This window comes from Acanthochromis polyacanthus, chromosome 8 (assembly GCF_021347895.1).
Source record: "Acanthochromis polyacanthus isolate Apoly-LR-REF ecotype Palm Island chromosome 8, KAUST_Apoly_ChrSc, whole genome shotgun sequence".
Taxonomy (NCBI): domain Eukaryota; kingdom Metazoa; phylum Chordata; class Actinopteri; family Pomacentridae; genus Acanthochromis; species Acanthochromis polyacanthus.
The window spans coordinates 25610045-25630193 of record NC_067120.1 but is presented as its reverse complement, the minus strand read 5'-3'; positions in this window follow the sequence as shown (position 1 = coordinate 25630193).

The window sequence follows — 20149 nt, the reverse complement described above, 5'->3', positions numbered from 1 at the left end:
TAAGCTTCATGCAATTTTTTTTTCTGATATGTGACAGTGACCATCACCTGTCCTCATGGCAAATTAACCTATCATGTTTATTTCAAGCTGTTTCCTACATTATGCCATTGAGGGCTGTGCACACCCAAGTGAAACATAAAACAAACATAGGACAGACAAAAAAAGTGAGGCATAGACAGTGTTCTGAGAGAAAAGGTGCATTCTATTTATTTGTGCTCTTTAATTCACACCTTTGAAACCAGTTGTAAATCCAAGACCCTTCACAAACACCAGATACAACAGAATCAAAACAGGATCAATCATGAAGACGTCAGGAGACCACAGGAAGGATAGATAAAGCAAAGTGAGATCCACAGACACTGACCCAGCAACCTCCACTGACTCAGTGACCGGAGGAACAAACTCCACTGAGTTTTGGTAGATGCTGGTGTGGTGGGTCTAGCATGCATGAAAACCTCCACCAAAAGCAGGGAACTGTCTCCTCCAGCCCAAGGATGTCCACACAGCCCCCCCGCAGGGGCCACCGGGCGGAGAGCCAGCCCAGGAACCCGGAGCGACCCACGCCGACACAGCCAGAGCCCCAAGGCCCGCAAAGCAGAACGGGCCATAGCAGACCCACACGGCGCCCCACCGGCCCACAGCCCCACCTCCCCCACGACCAACCCATAACCCAAAATGTGAATGTGTATGTAGTGCATTAAAATTGGGGAAGTAGTGGCGGGGTGGGGGCATAGACAGGGGACCACAGTACAACATTACACTGGGGCCTGTCCCGTCCAATGACGCCCCACCCCATAACCACCCATTCCCCAGGTAGTGTGGTGCGTTAAAATTGGAGGGGAATTGTGGAGCAAGAATAGTACATTTCCACCCCCCGAAGGGATGTGTTGTGTGCCCTACGTGACTATTTACAAGGTGTATTGTGTATTGTGTAACGCCCTCTTGCTACGGCAAACTGATTAATTACTTTCATGACGAGCGGCTGCGCTGAGGACGCAGCCGGCAGTAATTACTGATTAGCACTGTATAAAACAGAACTCGAGACGTTGCTCAGCGCTGCAGCATTGGACTACTCTCCCCGTTCCTGAACGCTTCCCTCTGTCAGTCATCCTGCTTGGACCACTTACCCTGCCCATGAACGCTCCGCTCTATCGGTCATTCTGGTTGGACTCTATCTGTTCCGTTTGGACTATTCTCTGCTATGCGCACACCATTTCCCGGATGCTTGTGTTTGCCTCGCCAGTAATCACCTCTGCTCTGTTTGCACCTATCCTTCGTCTGATCCTCATTCTCTGCCCCCCTCCGACTCCGTCTCCCATTATCTGGACTTTGTAAGTTACCTCTTAGGTTAGTTTTGATTTATGTTTAGTTTTTCCTCGGCCTTCGGGTCCGCCCTTGGTTCTGTTTATCTTATTTAATTCTCATCACGGCCGATTGGTTCTTCGGTCAGTTTTCATTCCTTTTCTGTTTGTTCCTGTGCTTCTTCATTTTTGCATGTTTATTTTAGTTTAATCAATTAAACCTTGTTTTTTTCTAATCACCTGCCTGCTGCATGGGTTCGCACCTGTTCGATTCGTGACAGTATTGTGCGAAGCTAGTGAAGTGAGTTGAGGAGTGACCAACGGGGCCCCACCCAGCCAGGCGGAGGGAGGTGCGTGCCTAGTGTTTCGTTCAGTTCTGTTTTATTTTATAGTTTTTTTTTTATTTACCTCGGCCATTTGGTCCACCCTTAGTTAGTTTAATTAGTTTTTCCACTCTGTTATTTTCCTGTGCCTTCCTTTTAAGTACCGTTGTTTACATTAAATCCTTTTTCCATTTACCCACCTGCCTGTTTGCCTGCTGCTTGGGTTCACACCACCTCTGTTTCATGACAAAGTGAAATGGAAAAATCATTGAAGTGTAGAAAATGTGTCTCAGTTATCGGGAGTTGTTTTTTAAAGGACATATTATGAGTAAAATAAACAGTCACTGCCATTTATTTGTGTTTCCACCTTGAAACTACAGTCTAGCAATGACAGTCCCAAAAGTGCAAATTCAGACTTCCAGGATTTACTCTTCGACATTGAGGGTACAGGGTGGAGCTTTCAATGCAATTATTCTTTCGAATCAGTTACTATTGTGTAGAGTAGTTTGACAGTATGTGAGCAGTGTCATAGATAAGCTCGAACAGCAGCAAGTGGAAAGGACTGGGAGGAGAGAGGCAGCAGATAACTGGAGGAGGCAATGATGTTGAGGTAGATCTAAACCATTTTTGGGGAGGAAGGGCTTATGTTTATGGAAAACTAATTCTAAATATGCAACTCTTATACATACACCAAGATGAATGACTCAGGATTAAATGAATGACTGGAGAGGGACTGAAAAGTGAAGATTTTAAGGTTTATAGGATACTTTGATTCCTGTGTGTGGATGATGACTAACTGCTGTGAGTTGGATTGTAGGTGCTCCTTAAAAATGAGGCAGCTTAAGTTAGCCCATGTGAAAACCAGGCAATGGTTCTGGTAAGCTAGCTATGGTATTGAAGAAAGGCAGCACTCTGCACTTTTATTTGGACTGCTAGGGCTCCAAACAGAAAAGGGTCATTCCAGAATTAGAGGACATTTTACATCCCACCTATCAAATTTCAAATAATCCATGTACAAAGCACTAAAACATGCAATTGTTGTGTAAATTTACTTGGCCTGAGACCAAATCTTAAACAAAGGTAGGAAAGAATGTTAGAAAATATTTTTTTAAAATATCAAATAGGTCTGGAGTTACCCCTAAAATGTTTTTTTTTTTCTCTTGTCCCACCCCTCTGATGACCAAATGAATCTCAAATAAAACAGTTGAAATGAAATTTATCTCTTTTTTTAGGTATTGTTTTTCAGGAAATCTCTTGTAATTGTGAGAATTTTTTATTAACATAATATTTTAAATAATTATTAGACACGGATTGCATGTCCCATAGCAAGCCTGTTAGCATAACCTTTTTAGCTGGTAGAAGAAGAAAAAAACAGTGAATCACATGCAACACTGGAATTGGCATCATCCAGCAATTTTCCAAAAGAATGGGCAGAGCAAATCTATGTCCTATCCTCTATTTTTCATATTTTCATAACATTCAGTCTTGATTGAATGACTCACTCTATCTCATGCAACCTTATTATGCACATTATCAGGATAAGACAAATTATTTTTTGTGTGTTTTCCATCAGTAAGTTTGTCCTTTTTGTCAGCACTAACAGCTAGCTAAATATCTAGCTTCTGCTCCTGAGAAAAAGTAAACATAAGCATGGATTTGTAACCCTGTTACTGTGTATTTTAAACCTTTAAATCTATTTTTTATGAATATGTAGCAGAAAATTGTACAAGAGAAGGTCATTTTTTGTAAAAAATAAAATAAAATAAAAAATTGAAGCCCAAATGTTCTCCAACTCTGGAATGACCCAAAAGATAACACCGAACATAAGCTGAAACTCTGGTCACTGAAGTCTAATGAAAATATTGGCGATGTCGCACCTTACTATTACTGTCTTTATATAGTCTGTGGCCCTAACAGTTATCTGATAGACTATCAAAATTGCTTCTGGAGCTACAGCATGCTTGTTGTGTCAACCGGTTGTTGTCCCCACAGAGTTATAAAACCATCAACACCCACTTGCCGTAATGATTGTCAAATGACATCTCACTGACTAAAACATCATATCTGCTGTGCGCAAAGAAGCAATGGATTAAGAACCACAGGTTAGCGGAGTTCTCTCAGCCATTGTTGGGGTGCACATTGAGCCCTGCTGGCACTCTGGCTGCCAGCTTACCACCTCGAGGCTGCTGGGAGCCACAAAGGGCCACAACTGAGAGCGAGCTGAGCTGAGTGATCGTCACCAACACCCGCAGCCTAATCCTTCTGCTCCATGCATCTGCACCGGTCCTGTTTCAAAAGCCAGACCCCCTTTCCCCCCCTAAAATCCCTCCTCCTCCCCATCATACGCCACCTCTTTCTTTTTCGCTGTGTTATTCTGCAGCAGGAGAAAGGACAGCCTTTTGTAGTGTCCCATAGTGTCATAGAGACACAAGACCTGAGGCTGCCAGTCATCAAATAGAAGCTCTCTCTGGGCCTTTCATAGTGCTCACTTTACTCATGTCGACTCTGGGAAAGAGGGGGAAACTCTTATTTTAGCACGAGAAAAGGCTCCAGACGGGACACGAGGGCCGGCTCTTCACATCAGACACAATTGACTTTGAAAGCCAACGTTTTCTCTGAGAGTAGTAGGGAGTGTTTGCTAGGATGTTGGCATTGTGTTTTAATTGAATTTGACTGTCAGCAGGTCTTAAAGGAGGCCAAACAAGCTGTGTTTCAACACATCTTAGATCCTGCTGAAGTACACCAGGGACAAACATGAAAAAGGTCACATGGCTTCTCCATGCTGCTGCAGTTAAACATCAAACATAGATTATACAGGAAATCAAATCAATTAGTTTAACAACAATAAAAAAGTAAGTTTATTAAAATTTTTATCATTATAAAAATAGATACTTCTACTATTACTACTACTACTAATATCTATGAAGAGTTCATTTGCAAAAACAGATAACTCCGTTTTGATAAATTTTCAGAAAACTTTTTTGTTATCGTTTACTTGAGATAATATCAATCAAACTGAAGTTGAGTGGATTTGACTCAGTAGAAAAATACATGACAAAATAGAGAAAAAATCAATTATTAGTGTTATTATTATTATTATCTCAAGTAAACAATAAAAAAATGAGTTCTGAAAATTTATAAAACGGAGTTACCTGTTTTTGCAAATGAACTCTTCATATAGTATAGTATAGTATACTGTACTATAGTATGGTATAGTATAATATAATATACTGTACTATAGTATAGTATAGTATACACTACTGTTCAAAAGTTTGACCTTTGAACAGGTCGCCAGTCTTTGAACAAGACTAAAATAAGAAAAGACAAGGCAAGATTAGTTAAGACTAAATCACACTAAAATTGCATTTGTAGAGAATATGTGGCAGCTGATAATGTCCTCTGGTGGAATTTATCACAAACTGCAGCCATGTGAAGACATCCCATGAAGTACCTATCTGATTAGGAAACAGAGAGAAATTTGTGTTTACAAATGTTACAAATTCATGTTGAAGCAAATAATTGCAGAGGTTGTGTGTGTGTGTGTGTGTGTGTGTGTGGGGGGGGGGGGGGGGGGGGACCTGGACCCCATCTGATCCAATCAATTTAATTTGGTGCTAAATAAATAAATATAGCAAGTTTTATATGGCATTGCACAGTGTCTCAGTGTATAGCACTTTCACATTGCAGTTAAATGAACCCCAGTTCGCATCCTGACTTTCCTGGGATTGTTCTGCATGGAGTTCGCATGTTCTCCCTGTGCATGCGTGTTCTTTCTCCGGGTACTCTGGTTTCCCCCTACAGTCCAAAAACATGCTCAGGGTAATTGATAACTTTAAATTGTCTGTAAGTGTGAATGTGAGTGTGATTGTTAGTCTCTATGTGTAGCCCTGTGATAGATTGGTATCCTGTCCAAAGTGTCCTGTCCAAGGTGTCCCCTGCCGTCATCCTGAGTGAGATGGGATAGACTCCAGCCCCCCATGACCCGAATGACGATTAAGCGGTGTATAGATGATGGATGGATTCTCTTCTCATGCTTTTCATAATGCAGTTTTGTGCCATTTTGTTAGCAGTGGCTTTCATCTTGGAAACTGTCTGTAGAGACCGACTTCATGCAATTTTCTTTATCAGTTTCCACAAACAGACTTGTGCTAAGACAGAAGCACCTAATTTCTCTCTCCCAAAAACTGACTGTCCCCAACCTCAGCTTATTTTTAATCCAACAATGTTTTTATTGAGCACTTAACATGGTACAATGTAATGTGTACAATTTACATGAGGCTCAGATATTTTAGTGAAAAAAAGGGGGAAGAAGACAGAAGATAAAGGGAACACACAAAAGCAGAACCTATAACATACAGTGCGGAGACAAATACAAAGTTCAAATGTTTAAAACATATTCATATAGATACAGAGTGCAGATAATCTATGAAGGGTTGCCATATTTTCTGAAAAAGTGATAAATTATCCTTTAGCAGGTATCATATTTTTCCAGGTGTAATGTAGTGCTTAGTTCTCTTTACCACATTTTTAAAGTAGGTATTGCTGGTCCCTTCCATGACATTAGAAGCAACTTTTTTGTAATGACAACAGAGTAGGAAATAAACTTTCTTTGGGCTAGAGTGAATTTTCTAAATTCTTGAGATGTGCCCAAAATAATTAATAGAGGTTCTGGTATAAGTGTTGTCTTCAAGATTTTTGACAAAACAGTAAACACATCAGACCAGTAGGCTACAACTTTACAGCAAGAAAAAAAAGCATGATAAAGTGTTGCATCGGTGGATTGACATTTATCACACGTTGATGAAGCATTTGGAAAGATGTTGCGAAGTTTTACTTTTGAATAGTGGAGCCTGTGTATTATTTTGAATTGTATGAGGCAGTGCCTGGCATTATTAGAACAAGAGTGTATATATTCAAGAGATTCCTCCCAGATATCATCAGGAATTTGTATTTCCGTATCTTTCTCCCAGCCGTCTTTGTATTTAATGGAAATCGGAGAGTTGATTGTTAGTAGTTTGTTATAAATATGAGAGATAAATTTATTAGTGTCTGTAGGTATGTTTAAACATTCATCACTCGTAGACTGTGACTCTGTTTCAAAATTTGGCAAGTTCTTTCGTACATAATCCCTAATCTGTAAGTATCTAAAAAAATTATTGCCATGTAATTTAAACCTTGCCTGTAACTTTGCAAAAGTAGCAAATTTACCTTGGCTATACAGATCACGGATACAGTTTGTTCCTAATTTACTCCAATCACTAAAAGCTGAATCTAAATTTGAAGGAGCAAAAGAGGGGTTTTTTGCAGTTGGTAAAGAGAGGGGTAATGATTTGTGAGCAAAATGAGTTCGCATTTGTTTCCAAATGCGAATTAAATTGTGTATAACTGGATTTCGATTGTACAAAGATTTATCAAGAGAAGTCGGAGAAAGTATTACAGTGGCTGGTAAGTGAGGATCACAATCTTCTTGTTCTATGTCTAGCCAAGTAGGGGGTGTCTCAGAGATAATGGTTAAGAAATTTATGTTTTTAAAAGCACATGCCCAATAGTACAGGATGAAATTTGGAAGTGATAAACCCCCATTCAGTTTAGATTTTGTTAGGTGTTTTTTGATTATTCTCGGAGTCCTGTAATTCCACAGAATGGGTATAATAATGGAATCAATTTTTTTGAAAAAGGATTTTGTTAAAAATACAGGAATATTTTGAAATAAGTATAATAATTGAGGTAAGAAAATCATCTTGATTGCATTTATCCTTCCAATTAAGGATATTGGTAATGTTTTCCAGAATTGAATTTTGTTTTTAAGTTGATCCAGTAAAGGATAAAAATTGGATTGTATGAGAGAGGAAAACTGTTTTGTAACCTCAATGCCTAAATAAGTGAATTTGTCATAAGATACCTTGAAGGGAAAACTCGTTAGAATTGTCTGAGGAGTTAGATTGACTGGCATTAACAGGCTTTTGCTCCAATTTATACGATAGCCTGAGAATTTTCCAAACATTTCTATTTTTTTAAGAATAGAAGGGATAGAGTGCTCAGGTTTTGTCACATATAGCAAAATGTCATCAGCATATAATGAAATTTTATTATTTGTATTTTGAGTTTGGTAGCCAAATATTAGGGGATCTATACGAATGCTTTGTGCAAGCGGTTCAATAGTGAGGGCAAAGATTAGTGCTGACAAAGAGCAGCCTTGTCGTGTTCCTCTAAACAGTTTAAAAGAGGTAGACAAACTATGATTTGTGTTTATTTGTGCAGCTTGATTTGTATACAAGAGTCGAATCCAGTTTATAAAGTTTTCACCCAGATTTAATTGTTTAAGTACTTCAAAAAGATATTCCCATTCTATTTGATCAAATGCCTTTTCTGCATCAAGGGTTAATATGGCAAGATCATTGTGTCCTTTTCTTTCTGTGTATAAAATATTGAACATTCGCCGTAAATTGGATGTTGAGCTTCTATTGGGTATAAAGCCAGTTTGGTCGGTATGAACTAATTTAGTCATTAATGGATTGAGTCTATTTGCTAGGATTTTTGCATAAATTTTACCATCTGTATTTAAAAGGGAAATTGGACGATACGAGCCTACTTCTAATTCATCTTTGCCTTTCTTATGAAGAACTGTAATTATTGCCCGAGTTAGTGTAGGTGGTAGATTACCATCCAGTTGAGATTGCTTGTACATTCTATGGAGAAATGGTGTAAGAATATTGCTGAATTTTTTATAAAGGTCAACTGGTATACTGTCTGGGGGCTTTCCCACTTTTGAGGGACATAATCGCTTTTTGTATTTCAGCTATGTTAATATCAGCATTAAGTTTATTTAAATCTTCAGTTGAAATTTTTATTAGGTTACAATTATCTAGAAAATTATTCATAACTGTTTGATCAATACTGCATTTGGATGTGTATAAGCTGGAATAAAATTGTAGGAACCTGGTATTTATATCTTTCGGTTTAGTCAAAATATTTCCCTTATCATCTTTGATTTTATGAATTGTTCGATCTGCTTCAATTTTTCTAAGTTGATGGGCCAATAGCTTCTGTGGTTTTTCCCCAAATTCAAAGTATTGATGTTTAATGAATATGAATGCAGATGTTATTTTCTTTGAAAGAATTTCATTCAATTTATTTCAGTTTAGTTATTTTCCCGTGTAAATCAGGGGTAGGTTTTGATGCATTTTCACGGTCTAATTGTTCTATCTGTTCTTCAAGCTGCTTACATTCAGCTGTATCTTTTTTCTTTTTGGCAGTCTCATGAAATTACACATCCTCTCAAATAGGCTTTGAAGGCCTCCCATAAGGTACAGGCAGTGATATCTGAGGTGTCATTTAATTCAAAATATAATTTAATTTGAGTTTCTATGAAATCACAGAACTCCTTTTCTGTCAATAACTGAGGATTTAGTCTCCAGGTTCAACTTTGTGGGTCCATACCTTCCAAAAATAAATTAAAAGTTAGAGGGCTGTGGTCTGAAATTGAAGCTGTGTGGTATTTTACATCAGTTGTGAATGGTACTAAATGAGCATCTATGAGAAAATAATCAATTCTACTACAAGAATTATGAACAGGCGAGATAAAAGAATAATCTCTACCTGATGGGTTGGTGAAACGCCATAAATCTTTTGAGATTCATATTTTTCAGATATGAGTTTAGAAATATACTGGAGTTATTTTTAGGAATTTTACGGTTAGATGATGTGTCGAGGTAAGGGTCCAGGGGTGTGTTGAAATCTCCTCCTATTATCAACTTAGTATGTGACAAATCAGGGATCAAACTGAAGACTTTCTTTAAAAACGCAGGACTATCTGTTTTAGGTGCATATAGATTAACAAGGGTTATTGATTCATTGTGTATCTCCCCAGAGACAATAATATAACGGCCATCCTTGTCAGCAATAGTGGATTTATGGATGAAGGGGACACCCTTTTTAATCAAAATTGCTGCACCTCTTGCTTTCACAGAGAAGGATGAATGATAAACTTTTACCCATTTCACTTTCAGCTTTTTATGACAATCTGTTTTGAAGGGTGTTTCTTGGAAAAAAATTATATCAGAGTGCAGCGACTTTAGATGGTTCATTACTTTACCTCTCTTTACAGAATTGTTGCTGCCACATATGTTCCAACTAGTAAATGTCAGTCCCTTTTTGCTATTCTGTGCATCTGTCATATCACAAAATAAGATAAAATAAAGAAAAGTTGGCAGTTTAACAAAACATAGATATCTCTATATGAATTGTATTGGTAAAAATTTGTTTCTGAAACTACATATGTAAATTGACTCCGCTTCATCAAGAAAATAAACACATAAAACAAACAATCAATGAACATGAACTGAGAACACCTCAGGCTAACATTATAGAAGCCGCAGGAAAACAGGTTGAGGGAAGCCAAAGGGGAAAAAGAACAAAACAAAAACAAAAAAAAGGCAAAAAGCCAAGATATAAAAACAATAACAAAAAAGAAGGACTTCCCTAGCTGAGTAACCTAACTTACTAAGACTGTTACTCACCTCGGGGGAAGCTCCTTAAGCCAAATTGAGAAACGTTGGCCATTTGTAAGTAGAATTGAATTTTTTTTTAAGAGTAAACATACCTTACAATTCTTAGTATAACAATGATACTCAAACATTCCAAAGACAAAAAAAAAAACAGTGAGCCAGGTACATAAACAGAGACATGGTGAAATGAGTATTTATGTGGTGTGTAGTTACCATAAAGGTTTAAAATGAACAATATAGCCTTGCCATTTCTGCACCAGAGTTACTTAATGGATCCATCTTCATATTCTACCACTACAATGTATTTATTCATTTGTTATAAGAGTGGTCCTTGTTGAGTCTATTAACATGTAAATGAGCAAGGCTTAGTGACTTTCACTCCTACTTGTTACGGGCGGTGTTGCCATGAGACGTTCAGCATACTCCTCGGCTTTCTACGGGTCGGTGAACGATGTCTGGATGCTGTGGTGAGTAATCAGGAATCTTGCTGGGTAGAGAAGACCGTACCTGATGCCACCTGGTTCTGTTGAAAAGGGCCCTTCGCTTTGCCACCGCCGGGGGATAGTCGGGAAAGATGCGTATGTTTTTACCCTGATGCTGGAGGTTCTTCACCGCTGCTGCTTTACGGAGGATTTCTTCCAGTTGATGGTAGTAATTAAGCCATTTATAAAGGACCATGGAGGGTGGTTCGGAGGGCTCTGGCCGCTGACGAAGAGCCCTATGGGCTCTATCAATGAGTGGTGTCTCGGTGAGAGCGAGCACATCTTTCAGCAGTGAAGCTATAAAGTCCCGTGGTTTTGGCATTTCCAGCCCCTCACAGATTCCAATAATCCAAATGTAGTTTCTCCGTGATCTGCCTTCATAGTCTTCACACTGTTGTTTCAGCTTATCCACTTCAGCATTGAGGCTAATCACTTGTTGCTCTAATTGGCTAATGGTATCTGAGTGACTAGTAGTAGCTTCCTCAATGTCTGTAACTTTACTTTGTAAAGCGTTGGATTTAGCTTCGAGATTAGCAATTGATGCCTGAACGTCATTTTTAGCCATAGTTATCTCTCCTCTCAAGTCATTGTACAGTCGTTCAATGCGTTTATCCAGATTTTCACAAATGTCGTTCTTTATTCTAGTCATTTCACCTCTGAGTTCCGTAATGACTGCTAATACGGCGCGGTTGGAGGGATCTTCCTCGTCACTGCTCGAGTCTTCGCCGGCCTCGTTCTCAGGCAAGGTCGATGCTTGGTCAGGGCCTAGTTCAGTCTTCTTTACCTTCTTGGTTTTTCCTTTCTTCATGTTGAGATAACCACTGGATTGTGAGTCCTTGGTGATAGATGACTGAATCTGAGCTGAGTTACTCTGTGAAAGTTTGTCTTTTTGGCCCTTAAAAGTGATTTTTAGAAGATTTGGCAACGGAGCTTTTCGAAAACCCGTTACTCCTTCATCGCTCAACAGTACCCCTTACCTCAGCTTATTTTTAACTACTTTGTGGTACTCTCTCTATCTCAGTTGCAGCGGTTTCTGTAAATATTGTGTGTCTGTCATCTCTATACACTGCTTTATCCTCACTAGGGTCATGGGAGGGCTGGAGCCTATCCCAGCCAACTCGGGCGAAGGCAGGGGATACCCTGGACAGGTCCCCAGTCTGTCGCAGGACTACACATACAGACAAACAATGACACTCACATTCACACCTGGGGGAAATTTAGAGTAATCAGTTAACCTCGGCATATTTTTGGATGAAAGCTTTGAAGGAAGCCGGAGTGCCTGGAGAAAACCCACACATACTCAGGGAGAACATGCAAACTCCATGCAGAAAGATCCTGGGAAAGCCCGGGATGCAAACCAGGGATCTCCTCGCTGCAAGCGAACATGGTAACCACTATTCCACTGTGCAGCCCAGTTTTAGCAGTAATATTTTTTAAAATTATATTTATTGTCTAGACAGTCAAAATAAATGTTTGGAATGAAGGTCACCATGTTTGAATCTGTACTTGTTTGAAGTCAGGAGATATTTCTTAATCGAAGTTCGATTTTATTAAACAAATAATCAAGCTGCAGCCTGTCCCAGCTGATCAGGGTGAAGGCAGGGAACGGTCACCAGTCTATCACAGCGCTACATATACAGTCAAACAATCACACTCACATTCACACCTACACAGAATGTAGAATCACAAATTAGCCTCAGCCTGTTTTTGGACTATGGGAGGAAGCCCGAGTACCAGGAGAAAACCCATGCATGCACAAGGAGAACATGCAAACTCCATGCAGGAAGATCCTAGGCCCAGGCCAGGACACAAACTGGGCATCTTCTACTCCCAAGGCAATAGTGCTAACCACCAATCCACTGTGCAGCCCCCCCAAATCCTTTCAATTCAATTTTATATATGTAAAATTCTCAAATTCTCAACATATGCCATCAAAGCACTTCACATCCTCAGGAGAAAATCTTACAACATATACACAGAGAAACCCAATAAATCCAAAGATTCTTTTAGACTCACTTCAAGCAAGCCTTTAGCAGAAAAAAAAAATCCCATTTAACAGGAAAAACACAAAATAAAACAAAGAAAGAACCAGGCTGAGGGAAGGCCACCATCTGCCTTGACCAGTTGGGATGAGAACAAAGAGGAGAGAAAAGGATAGCAGAGAGAAAACAGACAAGCAATGTACAAAAAACAATAAACACTTATACATATCAAACCCATCCAGTCTAAAGAAATAAAAACAGGAGAATGAAAAGAACAATTGTAGATGTGTCTTATGTAGGATTTCTTGATATGTGTTTGTAAGGATTTTCTCTATACCAATTATAACCGTAAGATTATAATGTTTCTCCACCAATATTAATGTAGGGTTAATGTTTGCTCAAATGGGGTTAAGGGTTTTATATAGAATTATGTAGTCTACCTGATATTCGACCAGCGAAGTATTTAGATTAGACAAATATAATAATTAGCATATGAAACACTTCTTGTTGCGCTGTCAAGAAGAGCTTCAGGAAATGTAAGAGGAATTATTTAGCTGAGAGGTTATGTATAACATTGAGGTAGCTTGAATCTATACAAGTTAGAGACCAAAATGTGAACATCAAAACAATTGAGGCACTGAACTTATATTTCTGTACATTTATTAAGCTAAACTAAACAATAACAACAACAATAACACACATTAAGACGAACAACAACAACACAAAAAAATAAGATGGTGAGATGTGAATGATGGAAAAGGGAAGGAAGAGAACATAATATTTCAACGTAACACTGGGATTAATATTACACTTGAAATATGGAGTTCTGAGGAAAAAGGGATAACTAGACCACACCTGAAAGCAGCCGTCAATTTGATAGTGGGCTAATTTGTTAGCCTTTGAATTTTATCTTTGGAAAGATAATTTGAGAAAGTTGCACCAAGTTCCAGTGACTGAAAGGTACTTGTGTGCCGTGATGATGATGATGATGATGATGATGATGATGATGCCTCGGTGGATGACCGGTCGGCCTTGGTTGATGTGGGTTGGAACAACGGTAGACAGAGTGGAGCCTCGGAGTCTGGAGAACTCTTGGGTTGGAAGCCTCTGATGATAAAGGAAAGTTCTTTCTTCGAACAGAGGATTCTGATGGTGCAGGAGGACTCTTGCCTGTGATGGTGAAAGGGGGCTCCAAGTAGGAAAAGAGATTCTAAGTGGTAAAACAGACTCCTCCGGGTGGAATCCTGATGTTACATGGAAAAAGCGACTTCAAATGGTAAAACAGGCTCCTGATGGACTCTCAGGTGGTGAAAAGAGACTACATGGTAAAACAGACTCCAAATGGTGGTAAAAAGAGGTCTGGGGGTGGTAAAAAGAGACTCTACATCGTGAAAACAGACTCCCAGTGGTACTTTCAGATGTGGTCTTTTAAAGTTGGCCTTCGCATGTCATTAACTCAGCAGGGGTCTGGTACATCCTCCGTCAGGGAGGGCTGATCTTCAGATGTCCCTCACAGAGTTACATTTTCAGGTAAACTCTGTAACTTTCCAAAATATTGAAATTTGGTGAACATGGTTTATCTAGGAGCATTACTGACAGATAGGTGATTAAAATGATACCAAACATGATCATATGTGACTGGCAGACATGTTGAAATTATGACATTGATATTAATACAAATAAAACTCAGGGTTAAAGACAAGACAGAATATAGATTGACCATGAAGTTATTGGAGAGTTCATTTGTTCTATGAAATGGGTGTATTTAAAATGAGTTTAGTTCAGAATTGTGAGATGATTGTCTTTGTTGGTTCTGATTTGAGTTCAGAGTTCCTTGTCGGTAAGTGGAATGTCTTTGAAGTTGTCATGTAGGTTCTGAGCTCCCCCTTCAATGGCTCAGGAATCAGTCCGAATGTGTATTGGTGGCCATTTGGTCCTGATAGTGAGTTAGGGTCTGTGTGGGGAAATCCTGTAATGCCTGGTCTCATGCTCTCCTGCTGATTTGATACCTTGTGTCTTCGGGCCAAATGTGGAAAGTGTCGTTGTTTGCAGTGTCTTGGTGTCTCAGCTCCACTGATCAAAGCAAGCCTCGTCTCCACTGTGGCTGTGAAGGTGTTAAATCTGTTCTTGTCCTGTTCTACTGTTGATAATGGCTGGTGGATCCAACACTTATCAAAGCTGGATTTCTCATCAGGAAGATATAACTTTCAGGTTTGGCTTATGGTGATTTACATGGGCTTTATAGATGATAACAAGGTCCACTCTGAAATTAGACTGAACCAAAGCAGTGGTCATTAAACTGTGTGTCTTAAGTGTCAATGTAGGTATATTACTGCTGACCCATCACTCTGTCTCCGAAGTCAAAGCCTGAGACGGTGGGGCTGTAAGTAGATTATGAGGAAGATCTTTTATAATGTTCAAGTCTAATCTACAACTTTACTGACTGTTCCTTCACTCAGAACCTCTACCAGTTCTTCAGTCCCTGTTTGAATAATGGTGCTCATATCCACACCCAGGATAAAGCGGAGTATAGAGAATGGATGGATATCCACACCCTTGATTTGATTACAATTAGCAGCATCATTATGATGAAAAGAAATTGCAGTGACATATAGTGTGGTGTTAAAGAATATATGTTATTTCTAATGTTTAATTCTTGATCTGATCAAATCTAGTATATTTTATTTTAAGAAATACAACTTCTGACTTCAACACCTGAAACACTGCAAACAGTGGTAAGAAGGAGATATTTCTGAAAATCATTTAATGAATCCAACAGCAATTTCATATATGTTATTATATTTCTTGAAAAGCAAATGGAACAATTAAGGATTGTTTAACCACAGTTTTGAGTACTCTAAGTGCTGTGCCTTTCCAAAATTTGAAATTTCTCATGGAGTGTTGGAGTTACTAGTTGTTGTAGTGATGTAGATGTTTAGAAAGATGGTTTTTGTGAACTTCTTAACTTACTTTGCATGCTCTATTCTGTGTGCATGTCATATATCCCTGTTGAACTCCTCTCATACCATTTTTTTTTTGGTGTGTCCTTTTCGGTAAACATTCAACCACATCACCTAAAGCTAATTCTGTTTAGCTTTAGATGAGGTTTTTAGTGTACTTTTGTTTTAATGTGTGTTTGAAACTAAAAAGCAAAATGTAATTATGCTATCTGGTGGAGTTTATCACAAACTGCAGAACATGTTCTGCATAAGTAACAGTGCCAAATGCAGTTAAAACTTTAAAAATCATGTGAAATATAGGGAGGAAAAACACAAATATAAATAGTGCAAAGTTTGCACACACACACACACACATATATATATATATATATATATATATATATACATATACATATATATATATATATATATATATACATACGGGCACGCGGGCACACACGCACATATATAAGGTATTGTGTATTTGGTTGGTTGTGTCAATCATAGATATGTTTAGAAGATGGTGTCAGTACGTCTTTGGTGTCAATCCTGTGCTTGAGGCAGTGTTGCCAACTTAGCGGCTTTCTCGCTAAATCTAGCGACTTTTCAAAGCTCCTAGCACCTTTTTTTTTGTCAAAAGCAACCAGCGACAAATCTAGCGACTTTTTCTGCCGTTTTGGAGACTCTGACAGGAAAACTCGGCTCATTCTGCAGTTACTGTTTTCAACAAGCAGCAGGTGCTGCTGTGAGCTTCTCCCCCTCCCAGAGCACAGGCTGTCAGTCCAGTAACCCCGCAGCAGTCCCAGTGAGGGGAGGGGGAGACCCACATCACTCGGCGGCCAAACGACAGATGAATCGCGCATGCGCAGTCACTACAGATCCCATCCAGACTTACAGAGCCATATAAACGAAAATGTTTCTTCATTGTCATGCTAAAATAAACCACAGCATTTAGCCTCTAGTACAAAAACATATTTTGGGCGTTTTATATTCACTTTTTGGTCTCTTCCACAACGTTATTCCTCTCTCCTACAATGTTGATTACAATTACATGCAAACTGGGAAATATGCAAATTAGGCAATGACGTCATTTAGCGACGTCTAGCAACTTTTAGGATAGCCAACAGCGACTTTCCTTACTGAGGAGTTGGCAACAGTGGCTTGAGGGGGTGTCAAGATGGCGGAGTGAGCGGTCTAACTTTCTGCAGGCTCTGAAACCTAACTTTCAAAGACCTTCAAAAGGTCTTTTAAAGACCTTTTGAAGGTCTGTGCTTAATCACAGTCACAGTTTATAATCACTACAGTAACTACTAAGTTAGCATTGTGTGTAAAATCCTTACATCATGTAAGTCTACTTTCGTGTCTCATAAGTTAACTCCCGTCACATTACCGAAGCAAGCATGGCCAGAGCTAGCAAAGACCACTGTTACTCTCTCGCCACTCTTCAACAAGCTTGTGGCGACGAAGATATAGGCTGTGTCCGAAATCGCATACTAACGTACTACTCATACTAAATGTGATGTCAAAATAAGTATGTAGTGCGTTCACACTGGATAGTATGAATAGATTGAGTACGCGAGAAATACCCGGATGTATATTATATCTGGAAAAATTTTAAGTATGCGCGGTGACCACACTAGTCATACTCAACCGCCCCATAATGCTTTGCGAGCTATCCACCAAAATGCAAGCCTCCGCGGGATATGTGGCCGGACCGCGGCGATTTTTATTTTATTTTATGTGGTTAAGTAGTCATCCTAATCACCCCACAGATATGAGAAATAGGCGTTTTCTGACCAACGTTTTAAATTTGTCAGATGCCTCACAACGTGCTACTGAATGCTAGCAGCTAGTTGCAGCAGCTCGCTTTGCATACAGAACAAGTAGCAGCTACCTCCAGTAGCCTGCAGCTACAACTGAAACGATTCGCATAATCTGGCTAATAACTGCATGAGGAGTGCCGGCTTGAAATTGCCACATTAATTATGCGACTGTTTGTTAGCATAAAATCGACCTGAAGCCGGCATTCAGCCGAGATATTTGATAGCCGTACTTCCGGTTTTTGTCGTCGGAGGTTTGAAATGCATTATGGGAAACGGAGTAGTATACTACAGTGTGAATGGTCGGCATTCTAATCATACTTATAGTACGTAGTATACAGTATATACTCATTGAGAATGTAGTATGTAGTACGTTAGTATGCGATTTCGGACACAGCCATAGACTGGATGGACCAGCAAGAAAGTGAAGAGATGTCCCAAAGCCAGGTTCCTGACAAACGACCAGCCAGGCAACATACTCCTCTAAAAAGTCCAAACCCAAAGAAAATGAAGGAGACGAAAACTCAGGAAGAAATCTCTAATAATGTCCTCTTCAATGCCATTCAGAATCTCACTCGTAAGTTCGATACCCAGAACGACCATATTCAAGCATTTGAATGGCAGCTCAAGGAAAATACTGAAGCGGTTGTCAAGATTAAAGAATCGGTTGATGCGAACACGTCAGCCCTGAAAGGAATAATAGAAGACGTAGATAAGCTAAAGAAACAAATGACAACTCTTCAGAAAGAGAATGCAGCTCTGCGTGAATCACATCTGGAGCACGCGACCAAGTTTGGAGGTTGTCCAAGAATGCCAAGATTTGCAACGAGATGAAAATTCGCTTCAGAGAGGACTTCTGTAAAGAGGACCGGGAGGCCCACGCTCGTCTCTGGCCAAAAGTGGAGGAATCCAGGAAAAGGGGACTAAGAGCCTATCTGCGAGATGGACACGCTGTCATTGACGGCTGCCGTGTGGCTGTTTGAAAAAAACATTGCTCCTGCTCTTGTCTCTTACTGATGAAGGTATAAACCGCAATGCTTCAGCTTATGTTAGACGGTCATAACGAGGTGCTACGTACAAGGCTGAAGTTTTATACTGCCAGTAATAAGGTTTTTGCTAACAAAGCTTTATTCCTCATAGTTAACTTATGAGGCTTTCTTTAGATTGACTGTTGGTCAAGTTTGTTATAACGTGTGTTTTTAGGGTCGTTGTTTACATTAATCCTGCACTAGAGTTTTTGAATGCACTCAGATTTTTCTACATGGTATTTTCTTTATTATCGTTAAATGTTAGAGGTTTACGGAACAGCACAAAGCGCAAGGCAATATTTCTTTTCAGCAAGGAGCAACCAAGAATTAATTTATTTTTTCTTCAAGAGACACACTCTATTGATTCAGATGTCAGTCATTGGAAATCCCAATGGGGTTGTGGTGATGTTTTTTTCTCTCACGGCACTTCACATTCAGCAGGTGTAGCAACTCTGCTCAAACAACTTGATGGCAATGTGATTTATAATACAGGTGACACAGAAGGTCATTGGCTGATGGTTATCATTGAACACAATGATTGTAACTACATTCTGGTTAACATCTATGGTTTTAATAATCGTGCCAGAAACAAGAGACTGCTTTCTGATTGAGGTACCATGATAGATAATTGGAAGAATGTATACTCAACAGACAAAATAATTGTTGTGGTCCCAGACGAATGGCAAGACAGAGTTCCTACCCAGTTCACCACTCACTAATTTAAACCTTTGATATCTGACTTTTCCAAAACACTTAATCTTATTGATATATGGCGCAAAGTGAATCCTGATAAAAAAACAATACACATGGAGCAATAATTTAAGATGGACACATTGCTCCAGACTTGATTTTTGGTCAGTAACAAGCAATTTAGTTGAAATATCTTCAAATTGTGATATTTGCCCTTCTCCTCTGACTGACCATTGTGTTATAACTCTCTCTATTTCACCCACTAACAGTCTCCCTTAACCCAGGCTGTTTCACAGGAAATTTAACTGTAACCTCTTAAAATCCACATCATTTTGCAAAAGCATTTCATCACTGATCGGCGAGGTGAAATCACAAAATAAATCATCCCACATGAATAAATGGGAATGGTTCAAGTATAATGTAAGAAAAATCGGAATCCAAGAAGGTAAAAAATGGCTAATTTGAAAAGAAAACAATGTAATCTCTATGTAGTCTATGTAATCAGTCCCATCTAGACAATGACGGTATAGTTGAACTTCATCAGCTTCAGTCCAAACTAGATGACTTTTACACAGAAAAAGCAAAAGAAGCTTTCCTGAATTTTGAGCCTGTTTCTTTAGAAAGCTTCACCAAGGTTGTTATGGCTATCTATCATATCCTGTTGCTCCTAAAGTAAAAGAGACCCATTTTGTGTCAGGATATACCCTACTAGTGACTTTTTGCGTAAAAGATTTAAATTTGATGTCGATCCATGTGTCTTTTTCTCTTCAGAAGCTGAAACTGTTGAACATCTTTTTTTTGATTGTTACCATGTCACTTTGTTCTGGTCTGAAATCCATAATTGATTGTCTTTGAAAATGGATAACATACCCTCATTTACCTACAAGGATGTTATTTATTTTATGAAAAATCTTCAGGTGAATGTTTCTGACACTATAAATCTTGTAATCATTATGGGTAAATATCATATTCACACTTGTAAATGGAACAGAAGCCTTCCCTCTCTCACTGTGTTCTTATGCAACTTTGCCAGTTACTTTAAGGCGCTGAAAATTATGGAAAGACAAACCAACAAGA